The sequence below is a fragment of the Canis lupus genome, chromosome 20, assembly GCF_011100685.1.
Source record: "Canis lupus familiaris isolate Mischka breed German Shepherd chromosome 20, alternate assembly UU_Cfam_GSD_1.0, whole genome shotgun sequence".
In the NCBI taxonomy this organism is placed as follows: domain Eukaryota; kingdom Metazoa; phylum Chordata; class Mammalia; order Carnivora; family Canidae; genus Canis; species Canis lupus.
The window spans coordinates 10,391,015-10,413,380 of NC_049241.1; the positions used below are offsets into that span (position 1 = coordinate 10,391,015).

At 38.0% G+C, this 22,366-nt stretch overlaps 1 protein-coding gene and 1 long non-coding RNA gene across 8 annotated transcripts in view; one reads left to right on the forward strand and one right to left on the reverse strand.

Moving 5' to 3' along the window:
* Positions 1-22,366, reverse strand: part of GRM7 (glutamate metabotropic receptor 7) — an 834,441-nt gene that overhangs the window by 90,756 nt on the left and 721,319 nt on the right. The gene's annotated exons all lie outside the window — the stretch shown is intronic.
* Positions 1-22,366, forward strand: part of LOC111091249 — a 60,967-nt gene that overhangs the window by 15,175 nt on the left and 23,426 nt on the right. For 3 of the 4 annotated variants that reach the window (XR_005374636.1, XR_005374635.1, XR_005374633.1), the window contains exon 4: positions 21,432-21,550. This is a non-coding gene — a long non-coding RNA (uncharacterized LOC111091249). Of the gene's footprint in view, positions 1-15,567; positions 15,627-21,431; positions 21,551-22,366 lie in introns of all 4 variants that reach the window. The other variant, XR_005374634.1, reaches the window with a different exon arrangement.

Sequence of the window (22,366 nt, forward strand, 5' to 3'; positions counted from 1 at the left end):
TTATTAGCTTCATTTGACAGTTTTGTTTTGTTTTTTTTTAAAAAGACAAAGCTTTAAGACAGAGTCCATAACCTGGCAGCCACTGGACAGCTCCTGACCTATGTGGCAGTATGCACAGCATGTTTAAAATTCATGAAAGAATCACATTTAAAAGTCACAGATTTTCATATAAAACACTAGATTTCCAATTTCTGTTTTAAAATCTCAAGATCTGGCCACTTTTTAAATAGAATTTGGTAGGGATGACCATCCTGTCCCCACAGTGCCCTGTCGCCTATGACTGCCTTGTTTTTTCAGTACGCTCCGTAGCCCGTCCCTGTAGATACTATAGTTGGCAACCAGTTCTCCAGAAGGCTAAGAAATGTGTTTAAGATCAAATGGTAGAAGTGAAAACTGAAATCAGAGTTCTCATACTAAGTCTATCTTGGCTTCCGTTTCTATGGAGTTCCTCTCAAACATAATGACCTGATTTAGATTTTGGAATCCCAGGTATGGGGCCCAAGAATCTGAATTTTGAATAAGCATCTGGGATGTGATGTGACTGAATGCAAGAAGCAACTTAGGAAGCAACTTCAGATTCCTTAGGAATCTGAAGACCTGGAGATCTCCTTGGTCCTCTGACTAATCTGCCTGTCATTGAATCATTAAATCTTTGGATACCCACAGAGCGCTGTGTTCTCTGGCTCTGGATGATGTCATTCTTTTAGGACCTTAGCTTCACTAATTACTTATAAAATGGGTTGATAATATTTGCCTTCTCTCTGCCATTTGGGTATTGATATTTTCCATACTTACCCATTCATCAACTATTTACTGAATGCCTTCCTTCTTATATGAACTGTGTTTGGTTGTGGGGATCCAACATCACAGTTTAGAAGTGGTTATTTAGTTGAGCTTTCTAATTGTTAAACCCAAGTGAGGCTGAGCTCTGTATGTGTATTATACAGAAGGTAATTCAGTATTTAACTCATGTTGGTAGGCATAATCTTTATCCAAGTCCACACTGAACTCACATGGTTAATACATTTCTATGACCCCAATCCTTTTGTAGTGGCCCTCAAATATTCAGATTCACTGAACTAAAAGTCTTCTTTTTCAAAAGCAACTCCAGGATTTCATTATCTAGACAATGCATTAAAAAAGGTAGGCAATTGCTCAAATGCCAAGTTTTAACTGTAAATATTTCACTTGTTTGCATGAGATTGAGAACAGCTGTAATATTTGCTCTTGTGTAGGAGAATATATAGATGTGTATACCTAAGTTATATTTTACACACCCTTGGCCATTTTTTTGAGATCGTTAGAGAAGCTAAAGATGAATATAAGCTCTAGCCCTCTCTAAAATTCTGAAAGTTGACTAAGTACTCGCTACTGAAAATGTGGTTCCAGAATCCACTGTATTAGTACCTACTGGGATTTTGCTCCAAATGCAATTTCTTAGGCCTAAATTTACATTTAATAAGATCCCTGGATTACTTCTATGTACATTAAAGTCTGGTAAGTGCTGAGTTAGATTCCTTGTTAGCTTTTCCAATTAACCTCATTGTGGTAATCATTTCATTTATACATATATCATCATATGCTTTATATATTATTTATGCATAACATATTTGATATATATATTAAAACATATACATATATCAAATCATCACATTATACACCTTAATATTACACAATGTTATAGGTCAGTTATATCTCAGAGTTATATCTTCCAAAGCTGGAAGAATGAAACAAAAACTACAGTTCTCAAGATGTAGATATTTTGGTATGTGCATTTATATAATGCCTTTTTAGATACAGAAAGCTAGGCAATAAGAAGTAGAAAGTCTTATGGGGTAACTACACACTGCCCTTTCTAGAAAATGTTCATGTTTTTAAGGACTTTTTTTTTTATCATTGTGATATCAAGTTAACATTTTTGAGAGAGTGTGGGCACAAGGAAAATTAAAGGACAATGCGGAAAAATACTTCCTTATAATTTTGTATTCCTTATGCATTGAGGACATTAATACTGTATGTTTTATACATGTTGCTGATATTTATAATGTTTATCAAACACTTTGTTTTATGTAGTCAAATAAGTGGACATTATTTCATTATTTATTATTATGTTGAGAAACATGGATTTCAACCATGGTTGCATAGTGGAATCACCTGGGAAGCTTTGAAAACTACTGTAATATGTATTCTCCCCTTTACCCCTGATGTCTCGATTTGATGGGCATCAAGATTTTCAAAAGCTCCCCTGGTGCTTCTATTGTGCAGTCAGGGTTGAGAACTATTGCCTACAAGTCCTTCCATATAGCAAGAATAGATAACATTCACCCGTGAGTACTTTTTATTCTTATTTCTCTCTTCAGATAGTTATATAGTATGATTTTGGGGCCAACCCAGGACATAGTCTCACTCTTTCAATACTCTCAGTTCTCTTTTCTGTATCTAATTCCTCTTAATTTTTTTTCCTTTCCATTCCAACATATAATTGGCCTCAAAGTCAAACTGGAGAGGACTTATTACTGCAGTAGTAAAGGGTGAGCAAGTAACATCAAAGAAATAATATGTCCAAGAAAGTTCTGGTCCCGAAGAGTTTTAGGAAGAAGCAGAAAGGAATTCGGTTTATTGCTTCATTTGTGAATAGTCACTAATGGAAACTTAGTTCTTCACTGACTAAACTGGTTAATGATTGAGAAAATCTCAAGCACAGTCTTGTCAATAATCACCAGAAAGGCCCAGCAGTGATTCCTTCTCTGTCATTCCAGAGGCTCTAAAATTATACTCTTGAACAGTTGATCTACAAATAGGATTCCTCTACTGAGTCTAAGGTGGTTTTTGAATGGACAAAGGCATTGCCTCTGTCAGAGGCAGACACATCTTATGATAGTCATTTTCATGGCTTAGCTGAAAAGTCAAAGGTCTTAACATTGCATTGGATAGTCCTCACTTCAGCTTGGAGAGAAAATAATATGCCTTTTCTGCATAAAAGCCAGCTGACATCACTGCAGAAGGCTTTATAGCCTCCACATAATTTTCCCCTTGTTCCATATTTTTTTTTCTCTGCCCCATTAAATTGGCACTCAGTCCTAAGACTTTAGAAGCTTGGAGTACCAGGCTCTTGTCATTGCTATAAATAATATCTCTGTCTCTCTTTAGACTCACTTTGTACATAAATTAAAAGGGCAAACAGAATACATATTCCCTCAAAATACTTGCTTGACTGGCATTCGGACTTTGAATTCTTCAACTTCATCACATGTTATTATTTGAGAACAAGTGGAATTTTTGACATTTTCAACTTCATCACATTCCATTATTTGAGAACAAGCAAAATTTTTGACATTTTCATTTGAAATTTATGGTCATAGAGTCCACAGAATCCAGGGCATGGTAACCTGTCCCAGGCATATGGTCATGTCAAAATGCAGAATTTTACTTCCCAAGACATTACATATTTGATCAGTTCTCACAAAATATAATAAGGTGCCATAAGTATTGCTCTACCTTCTGCTTTCCATCATGCCCAGTAAAACCATCACCTCTATAAAATACCTGTCCCGGTGGCCTATAGTTTCACACAGGACATGCTATCCTGCTTACATCTGACCTTTTTCACTGAAGTCATCTAATGACTCAAGGAAAGAATTGATCATTTGCTTCACTTAATTCAACAAATATGTATCCTGTATCAAATATACTTCAAACCTCTTGTAGAATATTGTGGGAGACAAGAGATAAATTGGTTGTGCTCTATGCCTATAAGAGATGACTTGTTAGGGGTGGGACAAAAAAATTTGATAAAGGCAAGGATTTTTTATAAGATGTGGCAACAAAGTGCTCCAGGAGTTCAGAAGTGTATACAGACAAGACTGAGTCTTAAGGAAAGTTTTGAGTAAAACAATCTAGACACAAAAGAGTAGATATTATATAAATTCATCTATATGATGTTCAAGAACAGGCAGACATACTTTATGATAACTGAGTCAGAATCATGGTTCTTTAGAAATTGGTACTAACTGGAAAGAGATAGAGTACTTTCTGGGTAATGCAAATCTTTTTTTTTTTTTTAGATTATTTATTTATTCATGGAGACAGAGAGAGGTAGAGACATAGGCAGAGAGAGAAGCGGGCTCCCTGGACTCGATCCCAGGACCCCGGGATCATGCGCTGTGCCAAAGGCAAATGCTTGCCCACTGAGCCACCCAGGTGTTCCTAGAAATCTTTATCTTGATGTGAATGATGGTTATAAAAGGGTCCATATTTGTCAGAATTCATCCCAAATACACATAAGACCTGTGAATTTCACTTTGTTATTGAACAGTTATATGTGTGTGTATGTGTATAAAATTAAAAAATAGTGCTGTACCAGAATATCAGAAGAATAAGATATCCAAACACTGTATCCATTTTTTACTCAAAGAAAATGGGGTTATTTCTCTGGGAGGCCTCCCTGCATGGGTTGTGTGGGACATGGGTTGTGTGGGACAGTTTCCGAAGAACTGGTGGTCCTGAGGCAATCTTTTAATCTGAGCTTTAGCTTCTTCTTCTGAAAATGATAATGATGTCTGCCTTAGGGAGTTATTTTGAGTATCAACCCAATTAATTGGTGTCAAAATGCATTATAAACTGCAAATCATTGAAGAAAATTGAGTAGCCATCATTCCATTTCATAATGGTGAAGTCCCTATATTTTGTGGAGCCTCTACTCTCTCCATCATTGTATGCATCCCTAGGATACTTTGAAGGCAGATTAGTCTTTGTAAAAATGAATTTGTGATTTTATAACTTGACCTTTTACCCTGCCAAAAGGGTATGGGTCTGTTAGAGTGAGGAAGTGTGGAACTCAAAACCAAATACACTTTCAGGGCAATTTTCTTTTTCTTGTTTTCTTATCCTGTGTCTCAATTCTCTCAGATATGCCAGAGAGAAGTTATCCAGTTTGCTCAAGGGGACATTCAGTCCCTGGACACTGCAGTGCCGATGGTGGGCAAACACAGATTTTGGAGTCTTCAGAGACCTATGTCAGAATTGTCAGAGCAGGTTCTGTGACAGTGGCTGGTGATAGAAGAGTGCTGCAAAGGCTCCCATGGGAGAGGATGCGCAGCACCACAGCCTGTCAGTATGTGCCTCTAAGTCTCACTGCTGACTTTGCATGAGCTGTTGCTGTCACTGTTGCATCAGGTTTACATGCTGTAGTGACAGAGCAACACCACTGTTTAGGTTGACCAACCCTGTCACCACAGAGAGTGGTCTGTTATGAGGGCTGCCTCAGTTAGGTGCCTTTGTGTCAAATGACTTCAAGCTCTATTTCAAATCCTAGTGTGCCCCCTTTGTACCCAATAGGTGGCATGCTTCTGCCTTAGTGCTAGCAGAGAGAATTTCTGCAAAGCGGCTTGTGTCTGGCTGATTCTTTAATTGGGGATGGCACCTGGAATGTCAGAATTGCCATTCTCAGGGATATGTACACAGTAACAGTAAAAGAAAACCATGTGGTTTTTTTTGCTTTTGTTTGTTTGTTTGTTTGTTTTTTACTTAAATGGTTGGATGAATGTGATCGAGTCTTTTGCAAAGGAACATATCCTGATAAACAAACCTGATACATCTCTTCTAGAAGTTGAGATCCTCTTGTTTGGAGAGGGCATGCCTGCAACTATTCCTCTTTCTATGCTCTGCATCCTCCCTGGCTCCATACATGTATTTCTGCTAAAGATTCTTTTGAAGCCATTTGAAAACAAAACAAAACATGGACCTAAAGTCCTACACTTTGGGATATCTCAATCTGGAAAATGACAATTTCCAATCAAGGGAAAAAATCATTTTGGAGTATGGTCTTTGAGGAAATTATTATCTCTCTTTGAGAAACCATTCCATTTAGTAGATAGAATGCTTAATGTGTTCATGATTTGGCAGAAACTCTAACAGGCTTTGCAACTTGGGGTAAGGGTTTGGCACTTTGCCCTAGTACCATGGTGAGCCTCAGGCACTTGGATGTTTGTACACAATCCCATCAGTTTGTACATGAGTGAAGTGATTAACTGGCACTCATATCACCATGAATCTGGGCTTCTCTCTGCATCTACACAAACCTACTATGTGTGCAAATATTCTTTATGTACATTAGATCCCTGGCATTTAAGATACATAGGTCCAGATGCAATCACATATACCCTTTTAGCAATGAATTTTTATAAGAATCAGTATAGTCTATGTCTCCGGTTGCTGTCCTGATATAGATAAGCAGATCTCTGCTTATTAACTTCACTGAGACCTGACCCTTGGATGTCCTACCGTTACTTCATGGAAGTGTTCTCATAACTTTGATAATGAATATGCATTAACTTACGAAACATTTGCAATGTCTTTACTATGCCCAGGCCCCATCAGACATTCAGAAAAATAAAGATGACTAGGACTGAGTCTGTCTTCATTTGGTTGAAGTCCAGTGTTAGAGAAAGGCAAGAACACTCACTCCCACATCCTGTTAATATGATTGACACAAAGTGTAGGACCTGGGAAGTGGAAAAGAAAAAGACATTATAAAGGAAGTGAGGCTCAAGTTAAATCTTGAAGGATGAATAGGAGTTACCCAAGTAGACAAGATAAAAAAGGGTATTTCTGGCAACACAGGAGGATAAACCATGTATAATTAAAATTTGCCCTAAACAGATTTTGAAGAAATTCCCTTTCTAAAATTTGGGGGTTGTGATAACATAGCATATATTTAGAGTGATGAATAAGTCAGATGTACTTTTTGTGGCAGGGTAAATTAGCTTGTACAGGTTTGCAGCAAATTTGGCTTTGGACCATGATAGTGTTACACAGAGGACTCTGGTCCTTGGATCAGTTAACTCCCAACAAGGTTTGAAGTAATTATCTACTGAAGATGCTACATGCACACGCAGCAGGGCAGTCTATAGCTTTCAGTTGAAAAATAATGAATTTCATCTTAAACACTAGTGACGATATCATCTAGAAAAGTTAATTAAAGATGCCATTTCATTAAAGAATTAGGCTGGTGTGACAGCCCCATGCCTCAAAGTTCTTGATGAAACAGACATGGTGTTTAACATCCCTCAAGTTCTGCTTGACTTCAGCCAAAGTCTTCTTTTTCCTCTGGTCACTGGAGATTTAAGCCATGTACATCTGCTGTGTCCACTTTTCAGAATTTTTGAGTCCCATCTACTCACTGACAGTTGTTTTAGGAGTTACAAATTTCTGGCTTCTTCCTTTCACTTTTATTTCAGGAAACTATAGTTGTGCTATGCTACATAGTAGCTAGGAGTCAGATGTGCTACTTAAATTTAATTAAAAATAATTGAGTAATAAATGAAAAAATAAATAAAATTCATTAAATAATGAAATACTTTTCATTCCTCAGTTATACCAATCACATTTCAAGTATTTAATAGCCATCTGAGATTCTGACTATTATACTCAGCAATGCTCATATAGTACATTTCCATCATCACAGAAAATTCTATTGGGCAGTGTTGATCAATGAATACCCACGATTAATCCCACTTAGCCATATTGTAAGAGTATTCGGTAATACTCTTCAAGAAATCTTTTGTACTTCTTACAAACTATTATTTTTTGTGAATAGGATATCCAAAATCTGGATCATTTATTATTAACCTTGAAAGATCTACAATTGTTTTATATTTTTTAAGCACAAAATCCAAACCAACCATTCCCACCTTTAATCAAAATTTGACAATGTGTTTAATAGCATATTCTTTCAGTCTGCAATGGGAAAAAGATATGTAGATATTTTTGTTGCTGTTTGCTTAGGAAATAGTTTCCTAATTGACCCAGGATAGAGTAAGACAATATGTAACAAATTACTTGATTATAACCAGTTGGTAGTGGTGAACAGATCAGAAGTTTGGTAAACTGGTAATCTTAGTATAGAATAAAATTAGTTATACAGTTCTGAGCTGAAACCTATGCTTCTTTCAGATTACTATTAAGTTATCAGCCAAGTCATCTAAATGTCCCTCTATACATAGAAGGAAGGGAAACAGGAAGTGGCCATTTGGTATGATACCATGTGCTAAGCACAATGTTGGAGTTTCCACATATCCGTGGAATGAGATTTACCATGCTTTTTGAATACTAAATTAATAGCAGCAGCTTTGTGAACAAAAAGAAAGCATAATGCATAGGACAAATTGGGATATTTTCTCTTAGGCTGCTGGTAATGTCTATTGTCATACACACCTCCCAAGATCAAGGAGTAGGACATCGCTAATTAAGAAATTGCCCTATTTATTGGAATGTAATTAAGTTGATAAGAATGAACTATAAAAAAAGGCGCAAAAAAATAATTAAAAGGAAAAGGTCAGCTTGAAAGGGTCTTGTTGATAAATTGTAGGGTATATACAAAAAAATAAAATAATGGGTATGCCTTGCAGGGAAAGAACATCAATGACCATTTGGGAATTTTTGGTTGCACCATCTAGTAGGCTATTATGCATACCACAAAGAAATGAAACTAGCGTGGTTTGTAGAAGCTGCCAGGAATAGTGGAGAATCACAAAAGGCTTCAGTATTGAGGACTACAGTAATTCCTATTTTATTCCTCTTTCCTCCTAACCGCCTCATCCTTATTCATATGCACCCGGCTCTGCATGCCAGTTTTCCTAATTTATGGCAATATATTTTATTGATTAAGACATAGACTCTGGAATGAAGGTGGCTCCAACACTTGCTAGCCATGTATTTTTGGCTAAGTTACTAATCCTAAGTCCTCTGTTTCCTCGTCTACAAAATGAGGCTATTAATACCTACTATATCAAGTTGATAAAAGTAATAAATGAATATCAGAATAATCATGAATAGTTCCCACCACATAAGAAATGCATGTGTGCCATCATTAGCAAAATGTGCTGTCTTCAGGAAAGCTTGAGGGCTCTTATCCCCAAATCCACATTTTAGTCACATGATCATTATAAGAAGGCATGTGTCCTCTATTCTTGCATTGGCTGGGACTATTCTAGATTTTTGTATCCCAGCACCTAGTATGTTCCTTCTTCATAGTAGGTTCAATCCAGATTTATGGATGAATGATTGCTTGATTCCACCATCTCTGGGTGATAAATCAGAATTCGAGTATGCTTTTCTTCTCTCTCTCTCTCTTTTAAAGATATGTTTATTTATTTTAGAGAGAGAGAGAGCATGCAGGCAGGAGGGCAGAGGGAAAGGGAGAGAAAGTCTTAAGCAGACTCCACACTGAGCCTGAATCCCAACTCAGGGCTCAATTTTATGACCCTGAGCCCATGACCTGAGCTGAAACCAAGAGTCAGGCACTTTAATTGACTACACCACCCATGTGCCCCCACTTTGCTTCTCTTTCTATCAAAGCATAATCATCTTATTTTCTATTTATGGTTCTTAGGGTTATTCTGTAAAACTCAATTGGCTATTCAACACTATACATGACATTAAGGAATAAAATTGTTCCACTGCAGACTTTTCTTGCTCTATCATTATTTAAAAACAGATTCACTAAGATCTTTTTTAAAACATAAGTTTAACACAAGTTAAATGCAAACTTTTCTAACTAAGTTCAGGCTGGGCAATAGATTATAGACTGACAGTGGTCAGGAAGAGCAGATGAATTTGAGATACGCATAGTATATAAAACACAATATTTAACATGGAAGAAGTTGTTAAAAACAAGACAAACTCCAAAATGGAGTGACTTATGCTGATCTCCATGTCACCAAACTGAGATTCAGTTGCAGTTTCAGCTCTCCCAGTTAATCAGTATGATAGAACCCTGACATCCCCTAAAGGAAAGTGACTATACTATAACTAATCCACTTTTTGCTAGTATAACTTCTTTATCCCCACTCCCTTCTGCTTATGTACAGCTCCTTGGAGCACCTTTCCATCTGCAATATGGTATGCTTCTCAACCCATGAATCACTGAATAAAGCCAAAAAGACCTTTAAAATTTACTCAGTTGAATTTTATTTTTAATGAAGTAAATGTTATTGCTTTTGATAACAGTAATTAAAATAATTATGTTCATATAGAATAAGGTTTTAGTTAACTATCTAATCTTCATTAATAGGTATTTAATACATTCTATTTTGATCCCCATCTTACAGATTGGAAAATAGTCTTCAATACATTTCACACACATCTTATCACTTAGCCATTTTGATTTTATACCGTCATCATTTCTTTGTAAATAAAATAGAATCTAAGATCAGGTATGGCTGTAAATTAATTTTGCCATATTGATGAAGTTCTTGCCAGATCGTCCATAGGACTCTGTCCCTTAACTTTCTATCCCTTATAAGCACAAGTCGAACATTCAGAGGGCCTTCACACAATAGTATGATTAATAATGCTGACTTACCCTCTACTCTACTTTATCCCTACCAAATACATTTTCTATACCATAAGGGGAAATCTGTTTCTCCTAAAATGTAAGTCAAGTAATGTATCTTCCAGGCCTGAAATTCTCCAAAGTCTTTCCACCACACTTATAATAAAATCCATATTCCTCTCACAGCCCCCAAGGTCCTCTATGATGCGACTTTTGCCCTCTCTAGTCCCTCCACTGACACTGGCCTGCTTCAGTTCCATGAATAGATCAACATCCACTTCAAGCAGGGCCTAGGGATTGCTCTTTACTCTGTCTGGAAGACTCCTGAATTCACTATGATCTTTCTTTAGGTCTGATCTTAAATACCACCCCCTTAAAGATACTGTCTCTAACCCTTTAACCTAAATTAAATCCCATTCTATGAATTTCTCTTAACTAGTGCCATATTTGTCTCCTTTGTGATACTTATAACTTAAACATATATATTTTTTTATTTCTTAGTTTCCTTATATGTTAGCCTACATCAACCAAGGGCGATTTTGTCTCTCCTCTTATCCAGGAGATATTTGGCCAAGTCTGGAGACCAAGTATTGTTCCAATCAAGTAAGCAGGTTACTCCTGCCATCTAGGGTGTAGAGGCCAGGGATCTTGCTAAACATCCTATAATGTATATGATAGTTTTACTCTTCCCCACCTCCCAGAAGAACTATCCAGCATGAAATGTCAGTAATACTAAAGTTGAAAAACCCAGGTCTAGTTCCCCCATTATACTGAAATCTTCATGAAAGCTATCCCTACTCTGGCTTGTTCATCACTGTGGTCGCACAACCTAGCATATCATCCTACTTGATGGATTAGAAGGGAAGAAAAGTGAGTCAAATTCCTAATACCCAGAGGCTCTACAATGCAGAGATCTCAGATTCCACCAGGAATCCCATTCCATTGTGATGATTCCATTGAAATAAGTATCCTCAGCTGTATTCTTCAACACTCATCATTGCAGGTTACTTCTACCTGAGGCACAAGTATCCCTCTGTTGGAATCTTTGTCATGTATAAAGCCAGAGATTTGCAAAAGAGACAGACTTCCCCAAAGGGGATCACAGGGCACAAAGAGAAAGCACAATGGGTCCTAGCCAGCTGATTATCCACTGGTGGTCTGGTGCAGCAGAGCATCATCCACCTTCTACACTACATGGGTCATAGGAGGGGCCAATTGTATTCCTGTTGTCTGGTCCCCAGAGTTAAAAAAATGGATGGCCTCTGACCCAGAGGTCTAACTGTACAGCAAGCAGTCGGCCATGAAACAGACTACAGATCCACAGGAGACTAAAATGAGAGCTTCACAGTAACTTCCCCTTTTATAGCATCTACGTGTTGCAGTGATGATCATATTTGGCATTTCTGGAAAAGTCACAAATAAGAATTCCTCCTTCACCTATTGGACTAGACACTTGGTGGTTCCATAGATAATAAGACAAAAATTTAAAAGCATATAACATACATCAAATGGCCCTGAACGCCAAATAATGTCAAATATGCAGCTCAGTCCCTGAGGGTCAAGAGTTTCATCCCAAATTCATATGTCTATGAAATTGAGAAATATGACATAAGCATAACTGTTCTTGGCAAAGTGTTATGGTTTTCTCCTATAAAGGAATTGTTTGACTTCACTGCTAATGTCAAATGTTGTCACTGGAAACAGAGGTCATCAGCTTAGCAGAGCACAGAGGTAGGGTGAGGATATGAATGAACTGTAAGGGACCAGCCAAACCTGGTCTTCTTAGTTCCAAGTTATTTCTAAAAGCGAGATTAAAAAAATAAAGTGATATAATACATTTTTGGATAGTAACCATCCATCCCTGTCCCCTCATTATCTTTCCTCCATCTGGTCAGGAGGAAGTACATCTGGCGATGCTGTCAGTGTGGCGAGTGAGCTCAATAGCGGTGCAGGTCACCAGTGAAATCTGATTTGGCAATCAACAGTCTTTTGTAAATTTGCACAACATTGGCCATGTGCTAAAAATATTGAGGTAGCTCAGTGATTCTATTGTCATAGTTGTTTTTGTCTGATCAAACATCTCAGGGAAGATTATTTAGTCTGTTAGAGCAGGTGAAAATTCTTATCCCCCTACCCTGTAATCTGTGTTCCTAAGGGAACTTTCTTTCATGGATCTTCCCTTACCCTCAAATCATTTAATCTTTATATTGGAAATCATCCTTGTTATTAAAGATTTGAGGACAAAAAAGTACAAAGTATCAAGCATACATACAACTGATTGCACCTCAGGCTAAATTTTAGCTGTCAGATTGTACTAACAATGTAACTTACTTTAAATACCACCTCATTTCTAGCTCTGAAGAGAATCTAATGATTAATTCAAATTAAACTACTCCACAGCCAAAGTGTTATGTGTTATAAAACACGATGCAAACTGGCTGAAAATTTTTAATTTTCCCTACTTATTAGCTATCTGTTCTGGGAATAAATTGAAGGTGTTAATTTCCTGGGTTTCAAATCTATTTTAAAATGTGCTGGGCTGAGAGAAAAAAAAATGGAATGTAGAATAATCTTATCTTTGCGACAGAATTAAACTTGGTTATCTTTTCAGAATTGTGCTGGCTTTTGAGGTACTATTTTAGAGTTCAGATGACAAGCTCTGGTTGGTTGGTCCATATGATGCTTAGCAAAAGGAAGTACTTAAAGCTCTGTGGCAACTTATTAAAGATTGAATTCTGTACCCCCAAATTCACATGCTGCCGCCTTAACCCCCACTGTGATTGTATTTGCAAATAGGGCCTTCGAGGAGGTAATTAAGGCTAAGTGAAGTCATCAGGATGGGCTCTAATCAGATGGAAATGTTTGTTTAAAAAGAAGAGAGAGAGAGAGAGAGAGAGAGAGAGACTGAGCAATTCTTTCTTTCTATGCACATTCAGCCTTAAGACCACATGAGGACACCATGAGAGGGCATATGCAAACTAAGGAGAGAGAGAGACTACACCAAAATCCATCCTGCTAGCTTCTATACAATTCTACCTAATTCTCTGCTTTGGTCATCCAGTACTTTGTGTTACTGTAAAGTCTCACAAGGAGAGCCATTTCTTGTGTAATTACATCTAACTGGTGAACCCAGTATTTTTTTTTTTTTTGAACCCAGTATTAAGTAATGAAAAGAGCTATCCCAGAGTCCATGTATTTTGAACTGTGATAGGTCACTTGCTTCCCTAACAGAGCCTTTACAAATAATATCCACTGGCCCACTAGGATCATCTTGCTTTTCCTAGATTATTGTAAGCTTTGGGAATATATATTGTGCACCTTCATCTATTATTGTAAGCTTACAATTTATTGTAATTTATAAATTACAATTTATTGCTTACAATTTTTTGCTTACAAATTACAATTTATTGTAAGCTTACAATAATAGATGAAGGTGCACAATATACATTCCTATGCCTGGCACACAGTAGGCCTTCAGGAGAAGGGTGGTGAGTGAATGAGCTGATATCTATAACATAACTGAAGTATACACCACCTATTGTAAGAGGAAGGAAATATGGCCCTAATATCTTATGATTTCTAGAAACAAATTGCCACAATTTTAGTAAAAATCTTGGGAGCTATGCTTTGGAATTCTAAAGTAAAATGGTAGATATATTTTGCTTGTGAGGAAGGTGTGAATCTGGAGTGATCAATATGCAGAATGTTACGGGCTGAATGGTGTGCCCCAAAATTCATATATTCAAGTCTCAACCCTCACTGCCTTAGAATGTGTGACTATATTTGGAGATAAGGTCTCTGAAGAGTTCATTAAGTTGAAATGAGGTCATTAGTGTGAGCCTTCATCCCGATGACTGGTATCTTTATAAGAGATGGAAATTTGGGCATGATATGTGTCTGCACAGAGGGAAGACCATGAAAAGACAAAAGGAGAAGATGACTGTCTGTAGGCCAAGGAGGGAGGCTGTCTGTAGGCCAAAGAGGGAAATCAAGTCAGCCCCTTGATACCTTAGTCTTGGACTTCTAGCCTCCATACTTGTGAAACAATAAATTTCTGTTGTTTAAACCCCCCAGTCTGTGGTATTGACTTTGTGGCAACTGAACAAAGTCCTAGAGTAGAAAATACATACCTTGAAATACAAGGATTTTCCAGCAAGTTACAGTGACAAGCTTTGAACTCTAACTAGTTGAGATTTTGTAGTTCTAATGCTATGCAAATACCTGTCATGCTGACCTTTCTACGCCTATAAAGGAAAATTTTTTATTGTCTTTATGAATATGAGATGCTACTCTTCCAATGGAGAATAATTATTTCTGAGATATTGAACCTTAATAAGCTAACAAGAACATCTGAAACAGGGACATGATCTCTGTTCTACATCCACAGAAAGCTGGAGTGCTAATTTGTACTCCAGGTACAGTTTTTGAGACTAATTTGCCACCTAAGGCCATGTGCTTGATTTCAACGATTTGTTGATCAATAAGAGGAAAAATAAAAATGACTAGGTTTCTTCTTGGTTTTGTATTTATAAACTTGGAATGATAAAAATAATGTTGAGTGTGCTTTACAGCTTCTCTAATCTCTTTTTGTATTTTATTTAATTTGAACTGCAGTATCCTGGCTTGGAAGGATGAATTTCTAATTTGTAGACAAGCAAGCCGAGGCTCACTGACTTACACCAAGCTGAACATAGCCTCATAACAGTTGAGGCAGGACTGCAGGTCCAAGGATCCTGCCCCCCTACCCAGCTACTGACACTTTTGAGGCAGCCAAAGGGAACATAGTTGTTATTTCAGAATTTCTAAAAAGTAAAAATGAAAGGAGGTATTTGTGTAGGCTTCTAGACCTGAGCTGTTGTAACTAAGACCATGATAATGGCAGATTCTGACATGAGAAATACTTTGGTACTTCTGAATTGTGTCTCCCTCACCACAAATTCATATATTGACGTCCTAACCCCCACTACTTCAGAAAGTAATGTTATTTGTAAATAAAGTCATTGTAAATCTAATAATTAGCTAAAATGAAGTCTTAACTGGATGGAGCAGGGTGGGCCTCAATCCAATGTTACTAGTGTCCTTATAAGGAGGGGAAATTTGGATACAGAGGAAATGCCATGTGAAGAAGATGAAGGCAAAGGTTGGAATAATGGTACAAAAAGGAATGCCTAAGATTATCAGCAAACCACCAGAAGCTTTGGAAAGGTATGGAAAATACCTTTATTTCCTCACAGGCTTCAAAAGGAACCAACCCTGATGACACCTGGATTTCAGACTTCTAGCCTCTAGAAATGTGAGATGATAAATTTCTGTTGTTAAAAATTTTCTGTTCTTTGTTATAGCTGCCCCAGCAAACTAATACAGTTCTGTTACCAACACTTCTAATGTGATGTTTTTTGAGCCAGGAGAGGATCTGCCGGTGTCTGGCCCAGGAACTCCAGTGGCCTTCTGGACATATTATCCTTAAGGATCCAATTTATCCATTTATACCATAAAGCTGTTATTTCCTACCAAGTAGAATGGTTAGCTTCTACTAACCACCAATTTGTCAGCTATGCTGTCAAAGAAAGACCCTGGGAGGAATAGACCAGGGCTCAGACTAGAGGAGCCTTATTCTTTTTTTTTTTTTTTTTTTAAGATTTATTTATTTATTAATGAGAGACAGAGAGAGAGAGACACAGACACAGACACAGACACAGACAGAGGGAGAAGCAGGCTCCAGGCAGGGAGCCCGATGTGGGACTCGGTCCCAGGACTCCAAGATCACGCCATGGGCCAAAGGTAGGTGCTAAACCGCTGAGCCCAGGAATCCCCCATAGAGGAGCCTTATTCAAAGTTGGCTGCCTGGGACACCAGCTCTTGATATGGACCCCCTTTACCTCTTGTGCTCTAACCTCTGGACCTTCCATTGCCTTAAAACGCTCCTTTTCTCCTTTAAAAAATAGCTCCATGATGCTTAATAACATACTTTCCATGTTGTTGAAACCTGCATGTCTTCTCCCTTCTTAGGCCATTCCTTGCTCTCTTTTAACTCTGTGTCTTCGGTAATCTTTTTGTCTACTTTCTCCCTTTGTGAATATTGTCAATAAAATGCCTCTGTCCAGACCTGACCTCTCTTTGACAGTCCTAATATCTGAAATATCTATAGCACATTTCCATTTGGATGTCCAGTCATTATTTCAATCTGAACCTATAAAGGCAGCCTGTATACAACACGAGCAGATGGGGGGAGGGTATCTTCCTGTTCTTATTTTTTTACCACATGAGTTTTATAACACTTAACCATTTCCAAGCCTAAATTTTCCCATCCACAAAAGAAGCAAATGATGTATAAGTGCTTGTTTAGGTATAAAATTCAGAGATTTAAAAAAAAAAAAAATCTAGCTCCTGTACTACTTGCCATGCTTCTTGTTAGAGTTCCATTACATTTTCTTCTTCTCCAGACTATAGACTTTGGATTCTTTTCATTCCTGCTTTCTCCAACAAATCTTGTTTGTTTTTTCTTTGCTAGGTCTTTTGCAGGCATCTGATTCAACATTCTAAATGTACCATGTCAGAGCTGGTCCTTATCACAGTCTGACAGCTGCAAGAGGCCTCTAAAGAGTTTCTCTGTTCTGGAAACCTATTCCCATTGCCCACTGTATTCAATGTTGTCTATAAACCAGCCTTCCTAAAGCTTTGCTTTCCTTTTCTGCTCAAATCCTCCCAAGGTGTAGTTCAAACTTAGGAAAGACAAAGTGGAGCCACCATGAGATTGTCACTAATCTCATCTATAGGGAAATTTCTAAGGCAAATTAATGTTTACTGAGGCTCTAAAACTCTTTAGAACCTGAGTTAGGTATTTTGTGTACATTTTCTCATTAAATTTTTATAAGGATTCAGAAACAATAGATTATATCACAGTTAGTAGAGATAATTGTTAATAGCTAAATTCATAGAACCCACTGTGAAAATTAGTCAAGGGAAACCTCACTAACACAGAGTTGGAATGCTTACCACCCAGTGTCAATTGTAGGAAGAACCATCAATTACAGACCCAACAGAACAAAAGAGGGAAAAATCATTACATAATTATAGGTCCCAGCAGGAAGAAGATGTACATTGCATCTCCTGCAAGAAATTGACTACCCCCACAACTCAGCCAGTGAGAAACCATCATCACCATGAACTCTTGTGTTCTCCAGTAGACTTTCATTCAAAACAACCTCTTCCAACTTGATCCTTCTCCATAAAATAATGTTCCTCTCCTTTGTTTGCTGGATTCATCAATGGTTTTGCCAGACCTTGCATATGGCTCAATTACAATTCTGTTATTTTTGAATGAACCCACTCTCACTGGTAAAATAATTGACAGTTTTAGTATCAACGTTCACGATCTGTTCTAGAACTTTCCATACATTAAGATTCTATAGTTTTGAGAAACATTATTGATGAACTCAGTGTAGAGGTTTCATTAAGAAGTGTCATTAGAGGGGCACTTGGGAACCTCAGTCAGGCATCTGACTTCAGCTTGGGTCATGAACTCAGGGTCCTGGGATAGAGCAAGCTCTGCATCAGGCTCCGTGCACAATGGAGAGTCTACTTCTTCCTCTGTCCCTCTCCCTGCCCATTCTCATTCTCTCTCTCTCTCTCAAATAAATAAAAATCTTTTTAAAAATGTCATTAGAAATGTGTGTGTTACCAGATGCTACAGTGCTAATATCCAAATGTAACTGTATAGTTATTACAAAGCCAAATGTAAGTAATCTGTAGTTTCGCAGTTCCTGAGTGTATTAAATTCGTACAATTATGATTTCCTATGTAGAGTCATAATCCTCAATTCCTTAAGCCCACATGGTATCTCTCCCACTAAGATAGCTTCTTCTGGGAGAGGTCTTCTTCATCCCATATATGAGACACCAATAACTTTACTCTGATCCCTCACTTTGCTTTATTTCTCTTCTTACCAATCATCAATAGTTTACTTTCTATATCTTAGTTTGGGTGTAACCTCTAAGACTAGTTACTTTGTTTAGATCATTATTATACCTGTCACCAAAACAACCTTCGTCAAGTAGAGAGTAGTAGTGATAGAGCAGGTGGTTAGCTAGATATATGAGCTGGAGGCAAGGGTGGTAGCCAACAGTGGTTTTGTGGTTTTTCATCTCCTGGGGCTATCAGACCCAGAACAACAGGTGCCAAGCATACACTCTCCAGCCTGTGTCCTGCAATAACCTATAAGTTCATTATATCAGATTTACACTGTACTTTCAACCCCCAGTGCACACCCCCATGTGGGAAGATGGCCAAGACAGGTCTGAAAGAACCTCCTAAGTCCCAAAACTCGGCTTCCCAACTGTTGGGAGGAGTCCCTTCAATGACTGGAAACAACCTCCGTTCGAGTCGGCCCTAGCTATAACCCATAACCTATGCAAACATAAAAAGAAAAACACCCCTAACCCCAATGCAGTTGCCACCTCTGGGCCTGCCCACTCTCCTACCTTGAGAGTGTACCATTCTTGATGAAATGCTTTGTGTTTGAATACTCATGTAAATATGTGGGGAATCCAAGACAGGCCTCCCTTCAAACAACTCGGACTCTCCAGCTACTAACATCACCTCTATATTATAAAGGACTGAAGCCCAAAGGGTGGTAGTGACTTGTGCCAAGATTCTAACCGCAATCTGATAAACTGGGCCCATGGATGCTCCTTCCACTGTCCCCTAAGACAGTCTGACAAAGTCAAATTCTAGCCAAACCAGTCTTGATTGAAATTGATCAACTTTCTATGTGGGAGCCTGATTCACTTTTGTCTGCCAAACGCTGGCAGACAGAAGTGAAACGACACCATTCCTAACTGTCCAAAATTATCTTCTGAACCTACACCCACCCCACTTTTTCCTGGATCCTTCTTTAGCTTCTTTGACCCATGGGCAGGTGTGTTTGTATTTTTAGCTCGGATGATGCAGCATCAGGTCAGAGACAGCACACACTGACACAGGTTTCAGTTGGCCTTTAAAGGCTCTAGCTTGTCCTTGTTCTCTCCCATTTTACATCCTTCTTCCCTCTTCAAGTTCCTGCTTTGTGGGCTCCCAGTTCTAGCATCAAACACCAGGATGATAGTCTTATAGACTCTGTGCTGCAGGCTCCCATAATGCCTGTAGTAGTTGTAATACTGCCTGTCATACTGAACCCTGGCCAAGTCTTCTTCAGATATCAGCTCCATCCTTGCTTGAAACAGGAGCATTTTCACCCTAGTCTGTGCCCCATAGCACAATATCCTTTCCCAAAGCACTAATCATTGTTGCAATTTCCCACTTATTTGTGAGATTACTTAAATAATGGTTGCCTCCTGGTGCATCTGGGTAGCTCAGTCAAGTGTCCGACTCTTGATTTCAGCTCAGGTCTTGATCTCAGGGTACTGTGATCAAGCTCCCCATCAATCTCCATGCTCAGTGGGGGAGTCTGCTTGAGGATTCTCTCCCTCTGTTCTTCCCCCAGTCTCTATTTCTAAAATAAATAAATCTTAAAAAAAAAAAAAAGGAATGGCTGTCTCCCTCACCAGACCACAGTTTTAAAAACTATTTCATTCATTGGCATATCTTTTTCACTATGTATATCCATTCAACTGATATCTTTGCAATGTACAGGCAGTGAACACGTTTGTTTAAAGTCAAGGTGGTCTGATGCATTTTGAAAGAAAGGGCAACATGGCATAGGTAGGATGATATGGGAAGGGAAGTTTCATGGCAAGATTTTACTCACTTTTTTATCCCACATGCCTACCACAGAGTGGGTGCTTAATAATTATGTTTGCTGAATGACTTAACAAACTGACACACTAAAAATCCATCCCTGAGCTATTTATGAAGCTCTGTTCTACAGTCTTTAGGACAAGAATGGCCCTGGCTTAGTGATTTGGGGCAAATCATTTTACCTCTCCAAACTTTAATTCTAACTGAAAAATGGAGATCATATCACCTTCTTTCCAGGACAGAGAATAGTAAGAGCGATACAGACAAATATTTACGATGTCTGATGAGGAGAGAGCTGTTGTTCTAGCATTTCCCCAGATTCATAAGCAGAATTTAACAACCCCATCCTACTTTATCTCAGTCCAATCTATCATGTTCTTGCTTCTCTTTGCGAAGAGCCTGCCAGGCTTTCAGTGATATCAAAACATAGCCAGGATGCCACAGTTACTCTTATGTCAGCTTTTTCCATTACAGACTCTTATTTTCAGGAGCTCAGTGTGTTAGTGGAGACTCTGTGGTTTCATCATTTTCTGTAATTGCTGTGAGCTACTGCCTCCCTCCATGTGACATCTCACATATTTTCCTGATATGAACAGCAACAAAAAACACGTTTCATTGATCAATGCTGTTGTATTTCATTTGAGAACATATTTTAAAAATAAATTATGAGTCTTGTAATGGGATAAGGCTAAGAAAGACATATTTAAAATACACAAGCACTTCCGTTCCCTCTCACCCTAAGCTGATGAAACTCATGCAATACACATTTTACAGGTGCATTCCAGTGGATGCTAATTTCATCCATAATTCTTTTGGCAGAGTCCAAGTTTCTGTTTAATTAACTAAATGACTTGAACCATCCAATTCTTGTTGTTACTAATGTATCACAATTAGAACAAATAGTAGCCATGGAAACCAATGGCTTTGTCATAATTCCTAAAACAAGGATAGCTTTACTTTTGAGCCCATCAAATTCACAGCTCTCTGCAGTATACATTTATGATTATTGCTAAATGGGGATGTGGTCACTCCAGAATGCAATGTGGAGCTCCTCGTTCCAAACTAATGTCATTATAAGAAGTCTGTCATTTCACTTAATGTTTGCCAAGTTCCAATCATTCCCAGATCCCTCATATTTATGTTCAATTAGGGAGTTATTGCAGTCCATAAAAATAGATATGAATTCACTGTGGGGGTGGGGAAACATGTCTCTTTTTCTACAATATAAGAAGGGGGAGATAAAAATTGTGTGTTGGGCTAAAACTGTGACAGTCTTGAAATTAATGTTCACCTCCTCTTTTAATATGGGCTTTCTCCCCACCCCCTTGTGTCAGAATATTACTTTCTGTAATTTTGCTACTAGGATCTGATCCGCTCCTGGGAAAAAAACAAAAGTACACCATTGAAATTCTGGACAAGGCTGCCAGAACCTAACAGGCAAGGACATGGACTCTGCTATTCCCGAATAGGAGTTGCTAAATGGTAAGTTGCAATTTGGGTCATTTTAAAGCAATTTCTGTACTCTGTAACTGGCTATAAAAATGAAGAGAAGGGTAACATGCTACATTCCTCCACCAGCATATCAAAGTCGTTTTTGAAATAAAACCACATATATATATATATTTATGTGTAGCATATATATGTAATATGAGCACTGGGCCTAAATGCCACTGTACTGCCTGGTATGCTGTAAATATAAACCAAGAGTATTTGCCATTCTATTCATTTCCTGCAGTTTTGTTTCTGAAAACAAACTGTAGTTTTAAGTCGTAATAGTTCATTGAGACAGTCACTTAATACCTCATGTGTCTGAAATCCTGAACATCACCTTCTTTCCCCCAAAGGTGTTGTATTTAGCTGGGCAAACAGAGTTGCCAGATGAAGAAACAGAAGCCATCTACTTAGATTTAAATTCCAGATAAACAACAGAGGCATTTTTAATATGAGTGTTCCCAAATAATACATATTTTATACCAAAAATGATTCAATTTAACTAATATTCATATTTAACTGGGTGTCATGTATTTTTATTTGCTAAACCTGGCAACTCTAGAAGCAACAGGCTTGTAATTTTTTTTTTTTCAGTCCTAAACTCTCTTAATGATGTCAAAAGTCTCTCTCCTTTTGCATTTCTTCCTTCTAGTGATAAATACTCAGCTCCCTGCAGAGGCCAGGCAAGTAAGGGGAGTGGGGAATGAGATTAGAAGAAAGCCTCTACAGTAGGAGGTCTTTGTGGTTTATATTCAGTTGGCTGCCATTTCTAGAAGAGGGTAAAGGCAGAATTAAAAATAAATGGCA